This window comes from Pleurodeles waltl, chromosome 4_1 (genome assembly GCF_031143425.1).
Source record: "Pleurodeles waltl isolate 20211129_DDA chromosome 4_1, aPleWal1.hap1.20221129, whole genome shotgun sequence".
In the NCBI taxonomy this organism is placed as follows: Eukaryota; Metazoa; Chordata; class Amphibia; order Caudata; family Salamandridae; genus Pleurodeles; species Pleurodeles waltl.
The window spans coordinates 775,625,682-775,645,936 of NC_090442.1; the positions used below are offsets into that span (position 1 = coordinate 775,625,682).

General features: G+C 42.1%; 1 long non-coding RNA gene across 1 annotated transcript in view; it reads right to left on the reverse strand.

Annotated features, from left to right (window-relative positions):
* Positions 1-949: 949 nt before the first annotated feature.
* Positions 950-20,255, reverse strand: part of LOC138288579 (uncharacterized) — a 399,712-nt gene continuing 380,406 nt past the window's right edge. Inside the window, exons 8-9 of the long non-coding RNA XR_011202472.1 lie at positions 5,586-5,645; positions 950-1,510 (exon numbers count right to left, since the gene is read on the reverse strand). This is a non-coding gene — a long non-coding RNA (uncharacterized lncRNA). The remainder of the gene's footprint in view (positions 1,511-5,585; positions 5,646-20,255) is intronic.

Consider the following 20,255-nt stretch of genomic DNA (forward strand, 5'->3'; position numbering starts at 1 on the left):
CACAGGCCAAAGGCAATAGTATATGTGAACAAGCAAGTAGTTACCCAAGGTCACATGTCTAAAGTGCAACATTGAACACTCAGTCAATGGTAAGGGTGAATGAAGTCACAGCAGAGGTGGGACCCACCTCCATGGCTACCAGCCAGCATGCAACACTGCTGTGACAAAAATATTGTGCTAGCATGATTATGTAAGTGGCTGGCATCAGTGTGTGACTTAAAATATCCTTGATTAGTGACAATTGTTTGACATTACGATCCCTTCAATGCATGTCACATGACCTACACACACAGTGCAACTGTCGGTGAATATCTGTTATGTGCTGTTTATCCATTCATTACAAGAATGCTATTTACAGTGCTCAACTATTTTTGAGGATCTCTTATGTGATTCCATGCCACATTTGACAGGTTCCTTTCCATAGGTGTGTCACCTAGCCACACATGGCTACAAAACTGCTTGCAAATCCTACTGCATGTACTCAACACAACCTAAGCAGATCGGACAACTCCTACACAGTAAATCATGAAGTAGGCTTGTATGTAGAAAAGGTTGCTATTTAATTCAGTAATACAACTTATCATATCTAAAACTGCCTAGAATAAAATAACTACTTATCTTACCTAAACTACAACTAAACTAGACTATGCTACCTAAAATACACTACTGTATCCTAAAATCTATCTAAAACTACCTTAGCTCAATTTAACTTGCTCCACAAATATAACAAAACAGACATGTTAAACATCAACCTCCAGCCCCCGTAATACACATTTTCACACACTAACAACATAAACTACTCCTATACACAAACTACCTAATCATAAAAAGCTAAACAAATATATATTTTTTTATATATTTTGTATTTTTTAAACACATATCCTAAACATCAACCCTAACCCACTAAATGCCCTATCCACCCATATACCAACCTAAGAACAAACCCCACCTAAAATGTTAAAATTACTAAACTTAACATAACCTATGCTTACACTAAAAGACATTCTAAACTGCACTATAAAACCAGTAAAAGAAATAGCTCAGGTTAAAAACTGGGCAAGGGCATAAAGTGTCAATGCAGACTAAATTTGATCTGCTATGCAATTCATGGACTACTGCAGAGTTTGCAACAGCCGGATTACAGTATCCACTTTATGCTCCAAACCAGTGACACAAAGCTTCAGGTCAGCGAGGTCCTTCATTGCCAAAAGTTCAGTTTGACTTCCCTGTTCAGTGATTAGTGACCGGGGCTGTGGTGGTCCTGCTGTCTGACTGGTGGATGTTCCCAGAACAGCAACCAATGGATTTCCCTGGTCTGCAGCAACATCCTGGCTGGGGCCTTGCTGATCATGGCTTGGGAGCTCATGGAATGTAATCTTACAAGTCCCAGCTGCCCTCTCTTCAATTAATTGCTGTACTATTTATTGGTAAGCCTTTGTAACGTTAAGGATGTGGCGGTAATGTTCAAGCTGGATAAGGTGGTTCTTAAGCTGCTCAGGTGTCATGTTGTCTGTTGGAGTGAAAGAAAATAGGTGTCAGACAAAGGTTAAAGAGGAACTGTGGCAATCATTATTATGCTACATGTAGTTTAGAATATCACATGTGGCATCTCTTAAACCCAAAAATAACCTTTTAGCATAAATTGACCACCCATCCAAAAATTAATTTACTTCTCTTAATGTAACAAAGCCAAAGTACCCAGGTGTTGCCAGTGTCGGAAATTGGAATTGCATTGTCTGAAACAATCTAGGTAGTACTATGTTAATAATGAGAAAGATTGGGAACAGTGCTGTTGTGTACCCATGGTATGCTATACATGTCCCTAATCATTGATCATTGGTGTTCCTTATGCGCCCTGTAACAGGCTTGATTCCATGGCCATTACCCTGTGTAAAACGAGTAATGTCTGGAAAAAACAGGTATTGTGCCTCAGCATTGTTAACCTAATATGGCAAGATCACACATCCACACACATTGCTACATAGACTTACTATGTCCCAGGTATTTGAAACATGGATGAAGGGTGGCTTGCTACCTCACATCAAACAGACATGTTGGATACATCTCCTATGTCATGGCTCATTTCATGCAGTTCAAGTAATAGCATGTGCCCCTCTACATACCCTAGTATCTGTCTTTACACATCAGCAAGTACTATCACCTTGATGCACATCACCTCTCAGCATATCCAAGTGATGAGTGTGTGCATGCATGCTTTGCATCTCATATGCACAATTATCTTGTGATGTAACTAGCAGGTATTAGCCAAACTCTAATCCAGGGATGACATTTTCTAGTGAGCCATATTGGGTTTCGCCACCAGAATGGGGACCGTGTAATGGACTGTAGTCTGACAATATTGTACAGACATGCCTTTGGTCCAACACACCTTGGCATTTCTGCTATCAAAACAATGAAAAGGTATGACTATGTATCCAATATGGAAAATGGGGCATTAGACTGCATGAGAGAGGCCCTTACCTACATTACCATGCGTGGAACGCTGACATCTTGGCCACCTATCCTTACCTATTCTGTCTTCACTGATGTATAAATCCTCACATCATGTCAGGACTTGCCATACAAAAGGTACATAGAATGCAATTTGGATAATTACGGTAGCAATGTGCATCTAACAGGCATTTTGAAGTTGAACCATCCAAAGCCATGTTTACCAATAATTCCTCTCCCATATACTGTAATAGACTATGGTATTTTGGTAAAGGCTCCTTTGTTACCCCATTTATCACATGGGCCTGCATACATGGCAATACAATATGAAAAACAGAAAACTGACTGCGGAAGGATAAATGCAAAATAATTTAGTCTATAATAATACCTAATTATTATTGGACCAATTCTTATTATTCCCCTCCTTTTCAGTATATCACATTCAGAAGGTTAAACACAGACGGTATGGCCTTTACTATGTTGAGCAACAAACCACCACTCCCTTATGCAGTTCACATTAAAATCAACACTTTTTTCAATGCTATACTTATAGTACAGTCATCTCATTAGAAGAGCGACAACCAAATATGTTCAGTTCCATCAATTTGGTTCGTCTATAAGGTAGTCCATAAGTTAAAAGGCCTAATCGCCAAACAACCAAATTCACTCACACCCAGTGCTGATTATCGCTGACGCATTTCGGCCGAGGTTGCTGCTGGCCTCTTCAGGAAAATATAAGGCACATGTATTAAACAAAAGTATATTTAACCAGATTTATTATCCTAATCCAAAACCCCAATTTCACCATCTTGTGCACAAAAAGCCAAAACAGGAAGTAAAGCAGGACCATGAGAACATATGTATAATATGTCATCCTAATCATCCTAAAATATATATATATAGAACCAAAGTGATTTTAATGGTGGTATCTCAGTCCAGATTGTATTCGTGCAGACAGAATTGCAACCTCAATTGAAAGGTGCCCTCTCAATGTAAGGAAGGGAGAAAAGAACGCATCCCACAGCCTCCCATCAGTGCTAGTGTGCCCTACCTTTTTGAAAACAAACTTGTTGCACTAACCTCCTCCGTCTAGCCTCCGGCAAAGTATCACTAATTGAATGGGCCCGGTGTTCTTTATGTATCAGCCCCCTATAAGGATTAAACAGCAAATGTCTAAGAAAACGCAAGTACTGGGGGATCATAAATTGAGCTTCCTCTCTAGCATTCACTTGTCACTGAGTGAATCTACCTGTATACCGGCGAGTGTCATCATGTCCTATGACAATAAAGCTACCATTGCCTTTAGATATAAACTCTGTGCCGTGCCATGGAGCACAGGAATGCCTCGCGGATATTGCAATATTTCCAATGTATACTTTCTGGCGTATCAAGTGCACATGACACGGTTTGTGCCTAGCATCTGGCGCATCCAGTTGTTTGACAACCGCCACCATCTTGCAGTTAAGTGTGGACCATGGGTAATATGAAAGCCTTATTGCTAAAACTATTAACTGCTACACCCGTTCTGGAATTTATACGAAAATGTGATTAAAAATAACAGTCGCCAAATCATGGTATGTGCTCCAATAGATTGATCACACCTCCCACTACAAACTGCAGATTGTGAAAACTGAACATACAAAAGGGCTCCCAATACCATACCTCCTGTCTAATCATGCCCTAGAGTGGCCAAGGATGAAATTGTTAGTAAAAAGGCATGTATAACTGTGAATAACCTGTGCACTGGAACATACCATATGCCTCTCATACCACTTGTATATTACATCTCCTCTTTAAAAAATGGAACTAACACATGGTGATCTATCACAACTTATGCAGACAATAATCAATTGTAATTACAATATTACATATCCAGTCAGCAATATTACATTCAGAGGTAGTGTTAAATACTTTTACATGATTTTCCAAATCTTTCTCAAACATTTAACTGAGGCCAAACTTTATCCTGATCGTTCAATCCATTCGAAACTTTATGGAATCTATCGATTAATCTTGCTGCATTCTCAAAAGCTTATTCGCTACATATGATTAGGTTATTGCCTTGGGCATCACATGTAAAACAGTCCATATTTTCACTGTGTCCTCGTTAAAGTGATGCACTAGAGGAGCCCCTTGTGTTCTGCATTTTATACGGGACCTATGTTGTAGGATCCTATTTTACATTGGCTGTGCAGTTTGCCTGATAAATATTTTATTGCAATGGGATTTCAATTAATAAACAACATTTCTTGTATTGCAATTCGAGAACACTCTTTGTTGCCACATGTGTACCCTATTTCCACCTCCTTACTACTTTTTGTGAAATTGCATGCTTTACATTTCATATATCCATTGTGTCCTTTTGGGGGTGGTACTCCCAACATTCGTGTAAGTGATGGTTCATCTCTCCTGCAAGCTGACTTAACCAGATGTTGGTGCACGTTTATCTCTTTTAAGAGAGATCAAAGGTTTGGGAATTTCAATTGCTTGAATCAATTTGAAATTGGAACTATTAATCATTTTAATTTTAGTGGCTATTGGTGAATAAGTCAAAACACATGTTAATTGTGGTTCCTGCGATTTTGCTTTGGGGGACAATAAACATTCCTTTGGTGCGAACCATGCTCCTTTAAATGTGTGCCTTACTAATCTTTTTGGGTACCCTCTTTGCATCAGTTTTTCTTGTAACTTATGTCCATTCTCAAAGTAATCATCTTTCCATGAGCAATTTTCAGAATTATAGGAAATTTTTCATAAGGAAGGTTTTCTTTGAGAGCCCGAGGATGACTGCTTTCTTAATCAAGGGGTGTATTTTTGTCTATAGGTTTAGTAAAAAGATTAACAACTATACGTTTGTTATTTTCTATAATGACCCAAAGGTCTAAAAAGTTGTGTTTCTCTTGACTGGTGGATATGGTGAAATGCAAATCCCTATACATTGGCCATACATGCACATTCATATTAGTCTCTATCTAGTACACATGCTACTTTGTCCTATTTCATTTTTGATGTACCATGGATGGAACTAATGTTTTCATTGGGATTAGGATGCCCTTTGACCATGGCATTGCAAGCGTTATCCAACATCACACACAAACCTTGCACAACACAGAAACCATTTAGGTGACACTCACTGGTAGCATCTGGATCCTTGAATCTTTCCACCTCAGCTATAGTGTAGGGTTTGGGCCCACCTACAAGACATAACACGGTACATTGCACTTTGAATGTAGAATACATACACTGTGGACATAATAAGCACAGTACATTGAATTAGCAATTGTATTTGTATGTCTGCACATTGCACATGAAGCATTTGGCACAGTTGACATGGCTTAATGATACACATAAGTAAGGCAGGTTGAAGTGTTTGCAGATCTGATGTGGCAAATCAGGAATCAGGTGTGCAGAGTGTGGACCAAGTACTAATACACCAATGCTTTCAAAATAGTGCAAGTGTGCCTGAAATGATTATGTGAACCTAATGATTTGACATACCGCACTCTGCAACATTACATTAGCTGTCCCTTTCTCACATCTATACATGTACATGTGAATGCTCCACACATCAGACAGTCGCCATGCATGTTTCTTGTCTTCACTAAGCTCAGTACCTGTGAATGCTGCACATCAAATAGACATTGTCCATCCATGCCCTGTACAGGTAAAATGAGGAATTGGCAACATCTGCATAACAACTTGTATGATAAATGGTTAGATGTCTCCCAAATTGCCTGTAAAAGTTTTGGTGTGATTGCATGTGAGTAGGATCACCGGTAACATACATTGAATTTGGCACACATATTTGTGAGTCAGTAAAGGCTGAGAGTGCCTGGTGACAACAGTACCTGCACAATGCTAGTGGGGCAATAAGCGCCTCTGGGGCTGCATGCACTGCATGGTCTATGTGGGTTAATGCCAGTTCAGTGTTAACATTCTCCTGTGGCATGCTTATTTTTTTTACTAACATAGGCTGTAGCATGGCATTCTAACCATAAAACATTTGTGACCCTTACAGTCATTGAAGCTATATCAGATATTAGCACAGGAGAATCAGCTACAAATTTCCTGCATATATGTATTTACCAACAACTTCTCCCATATCAATGCCAAGGTGAGCAATGAGGTCAACCTCCCAGCTGACCACATCTGCCCAGCGATGCTTCAGTTAATGCTGTGTCCTGTCCACTTTGAAGACCCAGAGCATGTGCTGCCACACCTTTTTCCAACGTGTCTTCAGTTCCTGGCTTGGGTACCCCTGGACCACATGACCATAACTGGCTATCATGTTGAGTTGGTAGTACGTGATTAGCCACATGAAGCCACCAAACTCCTGCTCCAACATGTTCCTCCATCAGCCCCACCCAAGCATATCCCCCCACAAAGAAATAACCCTTAAATAACAAGAATTGTACCTAAAACCCCCCAACTACCTCTTACGATAAAAATACCTTACAATGCAGTGAACAAAACAATACAGATTAGAAATACAAAGTACAAAACAAACGTTTGGGACACAACAGGGACAGTGCAAATACCAACGAGACCAATAAGCTGCACCACACTCTCCTGCCACCAACAAACACCTCCATCAGCCAAGACAATAAGGCTGAGGGAAGGAGAAAGTAACATCACACTTCCTGGTTTGGAACATGGCAGAGCCATTGCATCATTTCCTGGGTGGATGCATCACGTTTTCACCAAAAGCATCATTGTTTAAACACATCCTTGGCAAAATAGGCAATGTGTGATTTATACACAATGCATGTCAATACACAATGCTGTTTTTCGATGCTTATGGTTGGATGCGTGTCATCCGGATGATGTGATGTGTGCAATGCATCACTCATTAGGCTAATGCATCTGTTTAAATTGACACAATGGACCAAATATGTGTATTTACAGTGTAGTATATTGTGCAATGCATGTAACCAATTACAGGGATCAGTGTTTTACCTGTAAGTATCTGAGGTGACATGCTTGATGTCTCAGAATGTGTTGCATGTGTATGTTGATAGTGTACATATGTGTGACTGATTGCATTACTGGTGTGAAAACTTGGCCATGCAAAGTAGCAACATTAAATTATGTGGCATATTGAGTGATCTTGCAGGATTTACATTAGGGGGCTCATATATAAGAGTCCTGCCACACAGGAACATCACTTTTCTAGATGCTCTGGGGTGCAGGACTCTCAATCATATTCCTGATGCAACGCTAAGCCAGTTTGCGAGTCTTGTCATAGCCTCATTGATATTGAGTAAGGCAGCACAAAGCACTGTCTTGTCTTACTCTGCATTAAGAAGGCATTGCACGGGCCTTGCAGTGGGTGTTCCCATTCAACACCCATGGAGTTTGATGCTGACCCAGATTCTCAGACTCATGTAAACCTGGTGCCGTGCCCAAACTTTATGCCTTCCCAGAATAGGCATAATGAGGAGAAATATTTTATTTTCTCCTTGTGTTTTCCTCTTTCTATGTGTGCTGCATTCGGCAGCACACATAGAGCAAGCAAAAGACCTCCATGGATGGTTTTTGTGCAGGAAGGTGCAGGAAGAACTATAACGCCACATGACGTCAGATCGGGGGAAGGCATAAGCCTTTGCCACAGCACCAGGTTTACATCCTTAAGTTAATCTGAGTCAGCCTGAATATACATGGGTGTTGCCTTGGAATTCCTCCTGCAAAGCCCTACAACACCCCCATGACACAAAGTATAACAAGCCGGCCTATTACAGTGCCTTGATTTACTCCATAGCTATGAGGCCACGATGAGCCACACAAAGTGACTTAGTGTGGCCTCATCAATAAGGTTGAGAGGCTTGTGCCCCCCAGAGGGCCAAAAGTAGTGAGCCATAAGTGGCACCAGCCTCTGGTAAATAGGCCCATATCATATCTGGATACATTGCTATCCTGTGATGTGATATGGATGCATTATCCACTGAGGGAGTGACCCACACTGGCTGGTTCAGTCAGTCTACAGTGTATGTGGCAGCCAGATTGACTGGCTAGATTTGTAATTTATGTGGCTAGGCAAATATGACACATGTTGATATGTGTAAAACAACTTTTACCATAGAGTAATAACCAACAACTAGAACATCATGTTGTGGTACACACACATCTGCTGCATGGGCTTGGGTCAGGAACAATATGTATGGTACATGCACAATACCACTTAGTGGGGAATAATTGAGGCATTAGTGTTTGCCTCCATTATTCCCCTATATTTTGGTGATCATGAGGCCAGCTTGGGCAGGCAAATCAAGTCTGATTCATGTCAAGGAGGTATGTGTTTGCAATTGGCATGCATCACAATATTTTGCTGTAACGAGAGGTTCATTGAACTTAGGATGTGGGTATGCATTTACACAAATGCTCATCTAGTCATTTAATGACACATTCTACCACTATGACCTGAAATGCATCAGAACATGTTCCTTGGCAGGAGTTACTTGCATATAGTCATTACTTCAAGGCAAAGTTTTATTTTCTAACTCTTTGTGTCCTTTTTAACAGAGACACATAGATAGAGCTGTAAGAGTGACCTCATTGTTTGCATCTGAGTGAGACGCACCAATGTGGTAACCTACATCCCTGCTGATTCCAGTTGCATCCTTGCCTCATGGGGAAAATGTGTCAGCATTAGTCCTAGGTAGCCAATTCTGCACCTGCAAATAGAGAAATACACATTTATATGTGTTATGGGAGATGCCACAGTGAATTTACTATGTGCTTGCAGACATTGATGTAGCATATGTAGACTGTGTGGGTTGCACTGTGTTCCCATGCACATCAAATGTGCCTATGTTCACAGTCATCAGACTATGACTTCAATATGCCGTCCTCCATAAGTATAAGGCTTTTCAAATGGCTAGATATAGAACACACACACGCAGTCATTGTACACTGTTTACATTTGCACACCTTTTGGATTGTGGTAGGATGTCTGACAGTCAGTACACTGTACCAGCACACATACTCAAACTGTTCAAAATTCCTTTCTTTGTTTGGTGTATGTCTTCCCAATGGACATGTGTTCGGAACATGTGGTTGACAGGCACACATCTTGTTTCTACACAAGATGTCGTCCTGCAGTGTTTGTTACACATTGCAACACTCCTTTGTTAAGGGCCAATGACTATTAGGTAAGATGTGAGTGTTTTGATATTTACAGTGACTATTAAGTAAGATGGCTTACGTAATGGTAGTGTTCATAAACTTATTACCATTTTAGAACACCTTTTTGCTAGCAAAAGTCTCAGCCACACGTAGGCAGACAAAGAGAGATGCAGGATTGAAAAGACTGCAGTCGACGCTAAAATATAAGGGTTGCACTTTGTTTTCTTGTAACATGTATGTAAGTGTTTTGCTTCTAGCATGTCTTGTTGGAATGCTCTGAGAATGTGTGTATGTTCAGATGTCCAATGTTTGCTTCAAATATCTGGATGAATTAGATCATAAAGATGTTTTATGCGTTGTGCATACTCAGGGATGTATGTTTTTGTCAAAATTAAAGGAATTTCTTGATGGAGTTTGGAGGATGAAGTTGAGCACATTTTTCTAGAAGTGCTGGGCTAGGCTCTTGCCCTCATCAGATCATTTGTATCCTAGGAATAGGACATTAAGAAAAGCAATTTTGGCTTTCTTAAAATTGAATTTATAGCCTGAGGGCAGTGAATCTTAAAATGATGCAATCCACCTGGGCTATATGTGCGTTTTTGGTCATCCTCTTTGAGATAGATGTCATCTACATAGGACAATGCCTCTGAATGAATATCATGTAATATTAATGTTACACAGGAGGAGAACAGCCCAGGGCTGTTTTTATGCCCTTGGGGCAAACAGCAAAACCTTTTTTGAGAGCCAAGCGCATTGAAGACACTTCAATGATTTAAGTAAATCCCGGCTTTCATCCGGTAGATTTTGTCAGGAAAAACCATTGGACATATCCAAGGTTGTTTTGCATTTTTTGTGCACTAAGCTGTGCGTGTGAGTTTTGGATTGAAAATGTGTGTGTGAGAAAAAAAAATACTCAGGAGACCTGTAGAATTAGTGCCTTAGCAACATTGGACTCCACATCATAGGACTCTTGTCACAGGGATGTGACTGCTGGATTTCGGCAGCAGCACCACCACTTCTGGGTGACTGAGTCAATCCCACACAGTTTGGTAGCTGTTGGCCTAACCCTTTCAGCTAGCTAGCAGTATCTTATCCAAACCTACAAAGTAAAGGTGATTTGTGGCAACCTGACGCATGACACTCTGAGCCATATTTATACTTTTTGACGCAAAGCTGCGCTGGTGCAGTTTCGCGTCAAAAATATTACCGCCGGCTAACGCAATTTCGATGTGCTGTGCGTGCATCAAATTTATACTTTGACGCACGGCGACGCAACCAACAGGTGGGAGTCATTTTTTTTTACGCACACAGCGGCGTCAAGTCGTAAAGGAAAACAACGTTAACGCGACATAAATGACTGTGGGTCGATTTACGACAGCGCAACCCGGAAAGTGCCGTTTTTTTTGACGCAATAGCGTCAAATTTACCCGCGAACACTGCCCTTTCAGCAGAGGAGAGCCAAAATGGATCCCAGATGCCACAACAGACCCCCGGAAGATGACAGCAGACCAGGAACCAGCCAGGATGATCCATACAGGAACCAAGACATATATAGAAAAAAAAGAGTGTTGCTTCAGTGCAGAGGAGCAGGAAATCCTGGTTAAAGAGGTGACGGAACACCAGCACCAACTGTTCATCACCTCTAAGTTGCCAATCAGCAGGAGAGAGGCCATATGGCAACAAATTGTTGACAAGATCAACAGTGTGGCTGAAGTACGCAGGACTGTCACCGAGTGTAAGAAACGCTGACATGACTGCAAACGTAGGACAAAGGAAAAAATTGCCAGGAACAGGAAGGCAGCACTGCAGACTGGAGGTGGGAGTCCAGCACACCAGGAGGCCCTGGACCACATGGAGGAGATGGTCGCAGCCGTCATCCCTGAGGAGATCGTCACAGGGATTCAAGGACAGGACAGCGCAGACTACCACGAGACAACGCACATGCAGGGTAAGTCGCAATAATTTTAACAGCAACCGGGGGGGGGAATACCTACTACACAATGCATGTCAGCATATATATGGAGTGGCATAGGTAAAGGGGCACGGCAGGGGGGCATGGCCAGCACAGACAGAAGCTGGGGCACGACATAACACAGCACCAACAACTGTCCCATGGGGGCATCCTGTCATGACAACAATGGAGCTAAGGGAAAGCCGCAACAGGTGGGAAGGCCACTACGTCAAACTTACATCCTGGCACTCGTCAGTCAAAATAGATCCTACATCAACTAGGTCCCTATCAGTAATCCAGTAGCCAAAACAACAACTGCAATGTAACTGCAACAACAGTTGGCACTAACACCTCTGATCTCTGTGCAGCTATAGTAGCCAATGGCAGTAACCTCCCCATGGAACATACATACCTAAATTAGGGGGTGAGGATGACATCTGCAACAATCTCCAGAAATAAGACAAAGGCATCAGTACACTCAAATGTCAATGCCCATAGTTGACACATACATCAGCCAAAGTAAATAGCAATAGGAGCCACACAGCACTAAGGACACACACATGCTGCATACGTCAGGGTCCCTCACGTGCCTGGCTAACAAGGCAACATCACTAATGTCATACTGCTCAGACAACAACATTGAGGAGGGGACACATGCAACTGGTCACTGAAACACACCAGCACAGTCAGAGGACCACATAGGACATTGATACGATAAACAGGGCAATCCAATTAAACACACATTACCCAACATCAGCTGGAAACATCAACAATGTCTACATCCATATCACATCGTAACATTGCCATGCGTAGGATATGCCACATAACAATTACAATTAGGTCAATGTGAACAAACAGATTTTGGGGCAGGTCCTGAGAGGCAAGTGTGCTGCCAGGGCAATCACAACACCCACAGCCAGTGAAAGGTCTCACCATAAGAATAGATATACACGGAGGGTCGAGTAGGACAAAAAGATGGCTATTCCCTAATTGGTACAAAACAACACCTAGAGGCGATTAGGCAATGATTTGTACTCACCAACATGGCCACCAATCCTGATTCCCAGGTGGTCCAGCAGATCCTGCTCCCTGGATATCAGATCAGCCCAGCAGTGCTTGAGTTGATGGTCATTCCTCAGGCTCCCATAGACACGGACCAAGTGATGGCGCACCTTCCCCCACCGGACTTTACGTGCCTCCGTGTGATACCCCTGTATCACACGACCCCCAGCCTCCAGCATGAGTGGGAGGAAATGGCAAACAAGCCATATACATCCCCCCAATTCCTCCTCACCCATCCTGGCAAGCCGTGGCCTACCTGACATCTCTGCACTAACAAAGTGGAAAAAGTAGGAAAAAAAGAAAAAGGGGGAAATGGGGAAAGGTAGAGTAGTGAAAAACAAAGAAAACTTAAGAATAAGAGCCCAACTAACCCCAAAATTACACTACCCAGAACAGACTCCCACAGACATTAAAAGAAACACTGGACTTGACAAAAGTATACAATACAGACTCAGACAGTATTCAACAACAAGACAATGATGACAAAAGCACAGTAGAGAAGTACACTGGACACAAAAGCACTAAAACACAGGACAACACTTTCCACACAGCCACACAGTCTAGAATAATCTGAGACTGCAAAGTGAAAGTGAAAGTACACCCACAGTACAGAATCTGTAAACATCACATCCTGCCTAAAATGGCCGCCGTTTTTATTTTTCCGTTATGCGTCATTTTTTCACGCATACAGATTGTGCGTCATATTTTTTGACGCATAAGAGTGCACATAATGCAGAGTCAAGAATTTTTTCGTCATTTTTCACTTATATTTGTGTGAGGCTTATTTTACAGTTCTAGAGTTGAAATTTAAGCCGCTGGCAAATATGATGACCAAATATGAAATATAATTTTGACTCTGCATTATATGCACTCCTGTGCGTCAAAAATTTATGACGCCCAAGCTTATGCGTTGAAATATGACGCATTATATAAAATATGGTGGCCATGTAATGCTGGTTATTAATATATTTATTATAAAATGAGATTTTTTGACTCAGCATTATGTGCACTACTGTACGTCAAAAATTTATGGCGCCCAAGCTGTATGCGTGGAAATATGACGCATTATATAAAATATGGTGGCCATGTAATACTGGTTATTAATATATTTATTTTAAAATGAGATTTTTTGACTCAGCATTATGTGCACTCCTGTACGTCAAAAAGTTATGACGCCCAAGCTGTATGCGTGGAAATATGACGCATTATATAAAATATGGTGGCCATGTAATGCTGGTTATTAATATATTTATTTTAAAATGAGATTTTTTGACTCAGCATTATGTGCACTCCTGTGCGTCAAAAATTATGACGCACAAGCTGTATGTGTGGAAATATGACGCATTTTGACAAATATGTCTTTATTTTGTCAAATTGTGAAAAGAATTTAGTCATGACCAAACGGTGCTAAGTGATACACATTTGGGGTTAGCTATGGCACATGTCCCTTATAGGATGTATAGAAGGCATTAACAGTGTAATAGTAATGATTGCTCCAAATGGTTATTACCCATAATTGTACACATATTTTGGGTAATTGCTGATGGCTAATTTGAAATGATGAATGGGATACCAGGATGTATTCCTTAGCAAAAATGTGTCCACATTTATCACGGTAATCCAAATTATCTATGGGCCAAATAGGTAGTGCAATTGTCACCTACATTTTTTATGGGGGTAACCATATCCTAATTATGAATTTGTGTATCTTATATGTGTTTTACTTTTGACATGTAGGCCACACATGCGCTTTATGCATGTGTGTACTTCACATGTGCATATTTCATGTATATTTGGGGGGCGGTAGAGGTGGACTTAGGCCCCCAGCACCCTAGGGTTTGCCCTTCCAGATTTGCACATTTATCCAAGGATTTCATTTATTCAGTAATGCTAAACCTGCAGCAGCAGGCTCATGGAAGCCCATAGGGTATGATTCACTGTTTGCCATTCAATAATCCCATTTGCCCATTTGACGTTTGCCCTCTTGATTCTTTGGAGCAATCTGACATACCATTTTGCGTTCATATTTTTTGCTAAATCTCGACGTTCCTCATGTGCTGATGACAAATAGGTTGTTGATGTATGTGGCCCTTTATGCATTACCTGGTTTAGTGGCATGTTTCATTATTCCTGCTAGGTTCCAACTGGGACACTACTGTGATCGGCTGCTTGCAAATATGTTGTTGATTGGATGGCACATGTTTATATGTGTGGTCCAATGTAGATCCACTATCAACTGTCAGGGTGTATGTTGTCACTGTAACTTCCAGGTCTCCTCATGAGTTAGTGGCAGCTAATCTTGTTCCAATTGGGCATTGTTTGTAGAAAAAACGGAGAGAAGCCATTGAGGACATGGTCACCTACACATGGATGGTCCCACCCTGTCACTGAACACGTATAATGAGACTTTCAAATGGGCAACCTTTTTGTGCTGAGTGAGAGAATGTCTCAGGTGTCTGGATCTGGCATGTGTCATTGCCACATTTGTACTCCAGTTGGCCTCTGTGGATGGTAATGTATCATGAAACATCATAGCCTCTGTGCAGACGTAAGTTGGTGGTATTGAACACACGACTCATCTTTATCATTTGAAAAAGTGTTACTCAGAGTTTTGAACAGTCAGGGTCCTCATATGTGTTGACTTTTCATGGACATTATCTGAGGTTGCTGGTTTTGATGGAGGCCATTGACACCATCATACACTATGGTCCTGGTCCACTGTCACACTTTTAAGTTTAGGCATTAATGAAGGTCAGACAACGGAAGGGCCAAGATTTGCCTATTCATGGGCACTGTCACAAATCTGATGCAAATGACAGTCAGATGATGCACTACTATGTATTTGAGTATACATTGATGAGGCTAATGACAAATTATTGTCTGAGGTACAAAAGGTATTGGACAGCATGTGTGGTCCATAGGTGGACCCCAGGTATCTGTAGAGTGACCCACGGACAGGTGCCAGTCAAGCTGACAGGATGCTGGGTCAATCAGGTGCAAGCTCTTTCAGCAATCACAGGATCACGTGTTCTGACTAGGACTGGTCAGAGGGAGCATTAGACAGTTGAGATGTCACACTGTGTATGTCCTGTGTTGCTTTGAAGGTGACACATGAACCCTGATAAAGTGTTACACGGCAACATTAGTGTCAAAGCTTAATGATGTAATGGCTCACATTCAAACATGTATGCAGTAGGAGGCATCTGCAGGGACAGGGCATGTACATTTGGGTGGTGTGCATGGAGGGGATCACAGGTGTGGCCTCCATCTGTGTCTCACTAGTCCTGTCAGATGGGATTAGCTGATAAATAGCCTACAGTACCTTTCACAGAAGAATCAATCTACAGGTGATACCAGGCCTTATGAACTCCAAGGCAGTGTATTATATGAGCTGTGTTCCATGCAGTGAGATGGTAGTATGACAATGGTCGGCATAGTAAAGGGTGTGGCACACTGGATGACTCTTGTGAGTGTGTGTGTGTAGATGAGGGAATCTGAGTGTACACAAATCGGACTTCCAGGGACCTCTTCAGACAGGTGGGGTGTGAGCAGCTGCAAGTGTTTGTATTGTTTTTAGAAAAGGCCTGACATGTAGATGGGATGTGATGTGCTGGATGCTTGTCATAGGTGTAGCACTTGTGCTGTGTATGTTCTGCTTATGTGTAACTCTAGTGACAGATAGTCATTGCAATGATAGTAAGTAGTTGGAATTACTGTTGGCAAGAGTTTAGTACTACATTCCTGTTCCTGAAGAATTAGCATGTGAACTGGCTGATGTATGAGGCCTGTTTTCCCCTAGTTGAGTGATGATGTTTTAGTTGTGTGCCATCTGCTGCGATGATCCATGTTTCCTACATGTATGTGAGTCATATGTGTGGTCCTCAGCTATTGCCCTTCAAAGGTGAACTGTACAGGATGTCTGTCATTTACATGGTGTGTGTATTTGACCATTGTATGGTGGCCATTACATTTGTGGTGTATATTTTTTGTGTGATGATTGTTATGTCATTATTGCTCAATGAGACGACATTCTTCTTCAGCTATTTCAAACTAAAGGTGGGCAGAAATGAATAGGCCAAACCATGATGTGGTGTTTGTTATCTGTGTTTATTTACAATTATGCTTTAAGTGGTCATAGTGAAAATTAAGAAACAAAATTATTTACAATCTGTTGGCGCCTACGCACTCCAGCAGCCGTGTTTGGTTGTTCCCCCTCCTGCTGCAGGCCAGCATCCTCCTCTTCGTCGTCTTCAGGCATGTATGGGTCTGGTTCGAGGAGGGGAATGTTCCTTTTTACATAAATGTTGTGCAATATGGCACAAGTGAGTATGATCTTACAGACCATCTCTGGGGAATATAGTAGGCTACCGCCAGTGTTGTCAAGACAGCGGAACCTTGACTTTAGGATCCCAAAGGTCTGCTCGACAATGCTGCGTGTCCTCTTATGGGCGTCATTGTATGCCCGCTCTGCAGCAGTAGTCGGGTTCCCAAATGGTGTCATTAGCCACGGCTAGATGCTATACCCCTGATCAGCTGAAAGAAAAACACAGAATGGGATCATGTAGATGTAGCTGGCACTATTGAAGAGACCTTTAATGGCAGTAGTTGTCTTGTGTTGTCTGTGACTCTTTTGTGTACTAATGTGACAACCTATACTTGTAGGCTATACCTTCTGCATTGTGTTTTTTCCTTGGCTGAGCAAGTGTTTGTCTGCTAACCGTTTGTCAGCAGTATGTTTTGGAAATTGCAATAGAGTGTGTCCTCCCTAGCATTGTGACTTGTGATACAGGTGTCCGTGTGTCTTCACTGGGGGTGAGATGATTGTTCCATGCAGAGTTAAAATTGAAAGTGTTGTTAACACGTTCATATCAAAGTACCCTGGACATCCCATCCCTTTGAAACTTATGCAATGTATTAATTTAAAGGTTATTGTGACACTTACAATTTGCAAGGTGACATTTAGGCAACCACACTCATTGATGTCTTCACATTAAGCTGTAGAGTAAATTCCAATGTGTGACAGGTTCAATGGTGAGTTAAGAAACATGGCTAGTGATGTGAGGACCTCAGTGTGTTCCTGTCTAGGTGTTGCTGTTGTGGTGTATGTGTTGTGTGTCCTAGAGGGTTGCTGTGCAGTGCGTATATATGTCGGTTTCTGTACTTACCAACAAGTATTCCATTGCCATACCGTCCATCCTGGAAGTGTTGGTTGATGGTGCTGTGACGGAAGATCAATGAGTCATGTACACTCCCAGAATATTTAGCCACGATGTTGCTGATCAATCCCTGGTGATTGACTATGGCCTGCACGTTGATTGAATGTGTGTGCTTCCTGTTGCGGTAGAGGTGTTCTGTTGCAGCAGGTGGCACAAGGCGTACGTGTGTGCAGTCGATTGCACCAAGGACGTGTGGGAAGCCACTGATGGCGTAGAACCCCTGTTTAGTTTCCTGCTGCTTCTGCAGTGTGTTAGGGAAGCAGATGTGGAGGGGTGTCAGGCGAATGATGGCATCCAGTACTTTTGGCAGAAATGCAGAGAATGATGGTTGTGATATTCCGCCAACCAGGGCACCAGTTGTTTGAAAGGAGCCACTTGCCAGCAGGTGTAGTACAGCAAGCAGCTTTGTTTCTGTTGGGATAGTGCGGGGTGTCACCAAAGTGGGGACCAACTGCTGTTCAATGTTTCGCAGCAGCTGCTGAATGGTCTGCAGTTCAACCAGTACCTCTGTATGATGTCGTGTTCCCTGAGGCCATGCAGGGTTGTTCTTGGGCGGAATATCCTCTCCTGCCTTCTGCGCTGCCTTTGGGGTCCCTGCTGTTGTTGTTGTAGCTGCTGTTGTTGCTGCAGGGCTCTGCGTCTACGTGCACGCTGGATAAAAATCACCTCCATGTCTCCCTGTTGCTGCTCTGCGGCTCTGCTGCTCTGTTGTTTGTTCTGTGTGTTCTGATTCAATACAGGTGTGTTTGCCCCATTTTAACGCCTGCCCTGACCCAAGCGTTAAATTTTGACGCACATCGGGCTTTGCGTCATTTTTTTGCTCCGCCTCCCGGCCGAGAGTCATTTTTGCCCGGAAGCATAAATACGACGCACGGCCGTGCGCGTCGTTTTTTGGACGGGAACGCCTACCCTGCATATCATTAACGCAGGGCGGGTTGCCGCATCCAGAAAATGGCACACACGGCGGAGTTTTGTCGTCCGCGGGCTTGGGCGTCAGGGTTTAAATATGGGGCAACGTTTGCGCTGATTGTGCGTCAAATGTTTTGACGCACAATCGGCGCAAACGGAGTATAAATATGCCCCTCTGTGACTTCTCAGGGAAGTCGTGGTTGGCAGATCTTACCCCTTTCTCACACTAGCACAAGTCTCACTCACACGTAGGCAGACAAAGAAAGATGCAGGACAGATTTCAATGCATTTATTGAAAAAACTGCAATATACAATAAAATATATGGGCTGCAATTATTAGGAAGATGAGACAAAGCACAATTACTTAATCCACAGAAGGAACACCCACCACTATTACCTGAAACATGAATCTGCCCGCCATCTGCTTGGTTGGTTACGGAGACAGGACTGATGTCAGCAAAGCAGTGAAATGGCATACAACATGGATTCTATTTCCTGGCTGGAATGACCTCTCTAACCTTTTTTCGCTCCTGTGATGTTTTTTATAAAAAAACTTGCTTGTGTTCTGAGAAACATGACATGATCATGTGTCTAAGTGTTAGGCTCTCTGTGCACTCTTGTGGTGGCAATAATAGATAGATCATGATGCACTACACTGCACAACCTTGTGTGGAGGTACACTGTGAAAATGTTGCGCACAGAAAGCAATAACAGCGCGTTTGAAGAATAGCAGTTAGTTAGGGAAACTAAAACATCTCTGCTAAAAGCAGGCTGTGCTAAAATAAATGTCAATTTTATAAATGAAAACAGAGCTTGTATCTGGTTAAAAGGGCACAGGCTACAGGCCTAAGCTAAAATATTTCTGCCCAAGCAAGACTCTAAAATATACTCACAACAGTAGTTGCCATTGCTTGTTTACATTTTGAGTGAAAAGCTGTGATTTACATTTTAATTTAAAAATCTATATCTCAGGAACCCTCCAGTCAATTTTATTCGTTTTGGTATCTGGAAAATTCATAAAAATAAGATCTCTTTTTATGAATTGGTGTCAGATTTATTTAGTGTTGTGTGACGTTCTTCTTTCGTTGTTTTGGTACTTATAAATGCTTTACACTTGTTCCTTTCTTTAACCTAATAGCTCCAGAGGGTTGAGGTAAGGTTTAACAAATGAGCCTGACTGGACTATCATTGTTATTGTGAGTGTATGACACGTTCAGGTCACACAGCCACAACATATAATACCCCACACTCCTCACAGCCCAAAGCTGCATCTCCTAAGGCCTTCAAATTGCTCACACCAAATAAATAATTATTAAAGTTTCAGATGCACATCGGTGTCAGCATTTCAGTGATGGTGGCTACATGCACATCAGAACACTACAGAACAGAAGTCAATCTTCAGAGCAGAACACAATGCCTGCCAGAAACATATGATGCAAGATGTTTCACGCTGCTGCTGGCAGTTAGGTCATGTTGCCCTGTGCTCAAACAGAGCGCTTCTTCATCCCTGCCATAGATAAATATGACTCAAGGAGAGTAAAAAA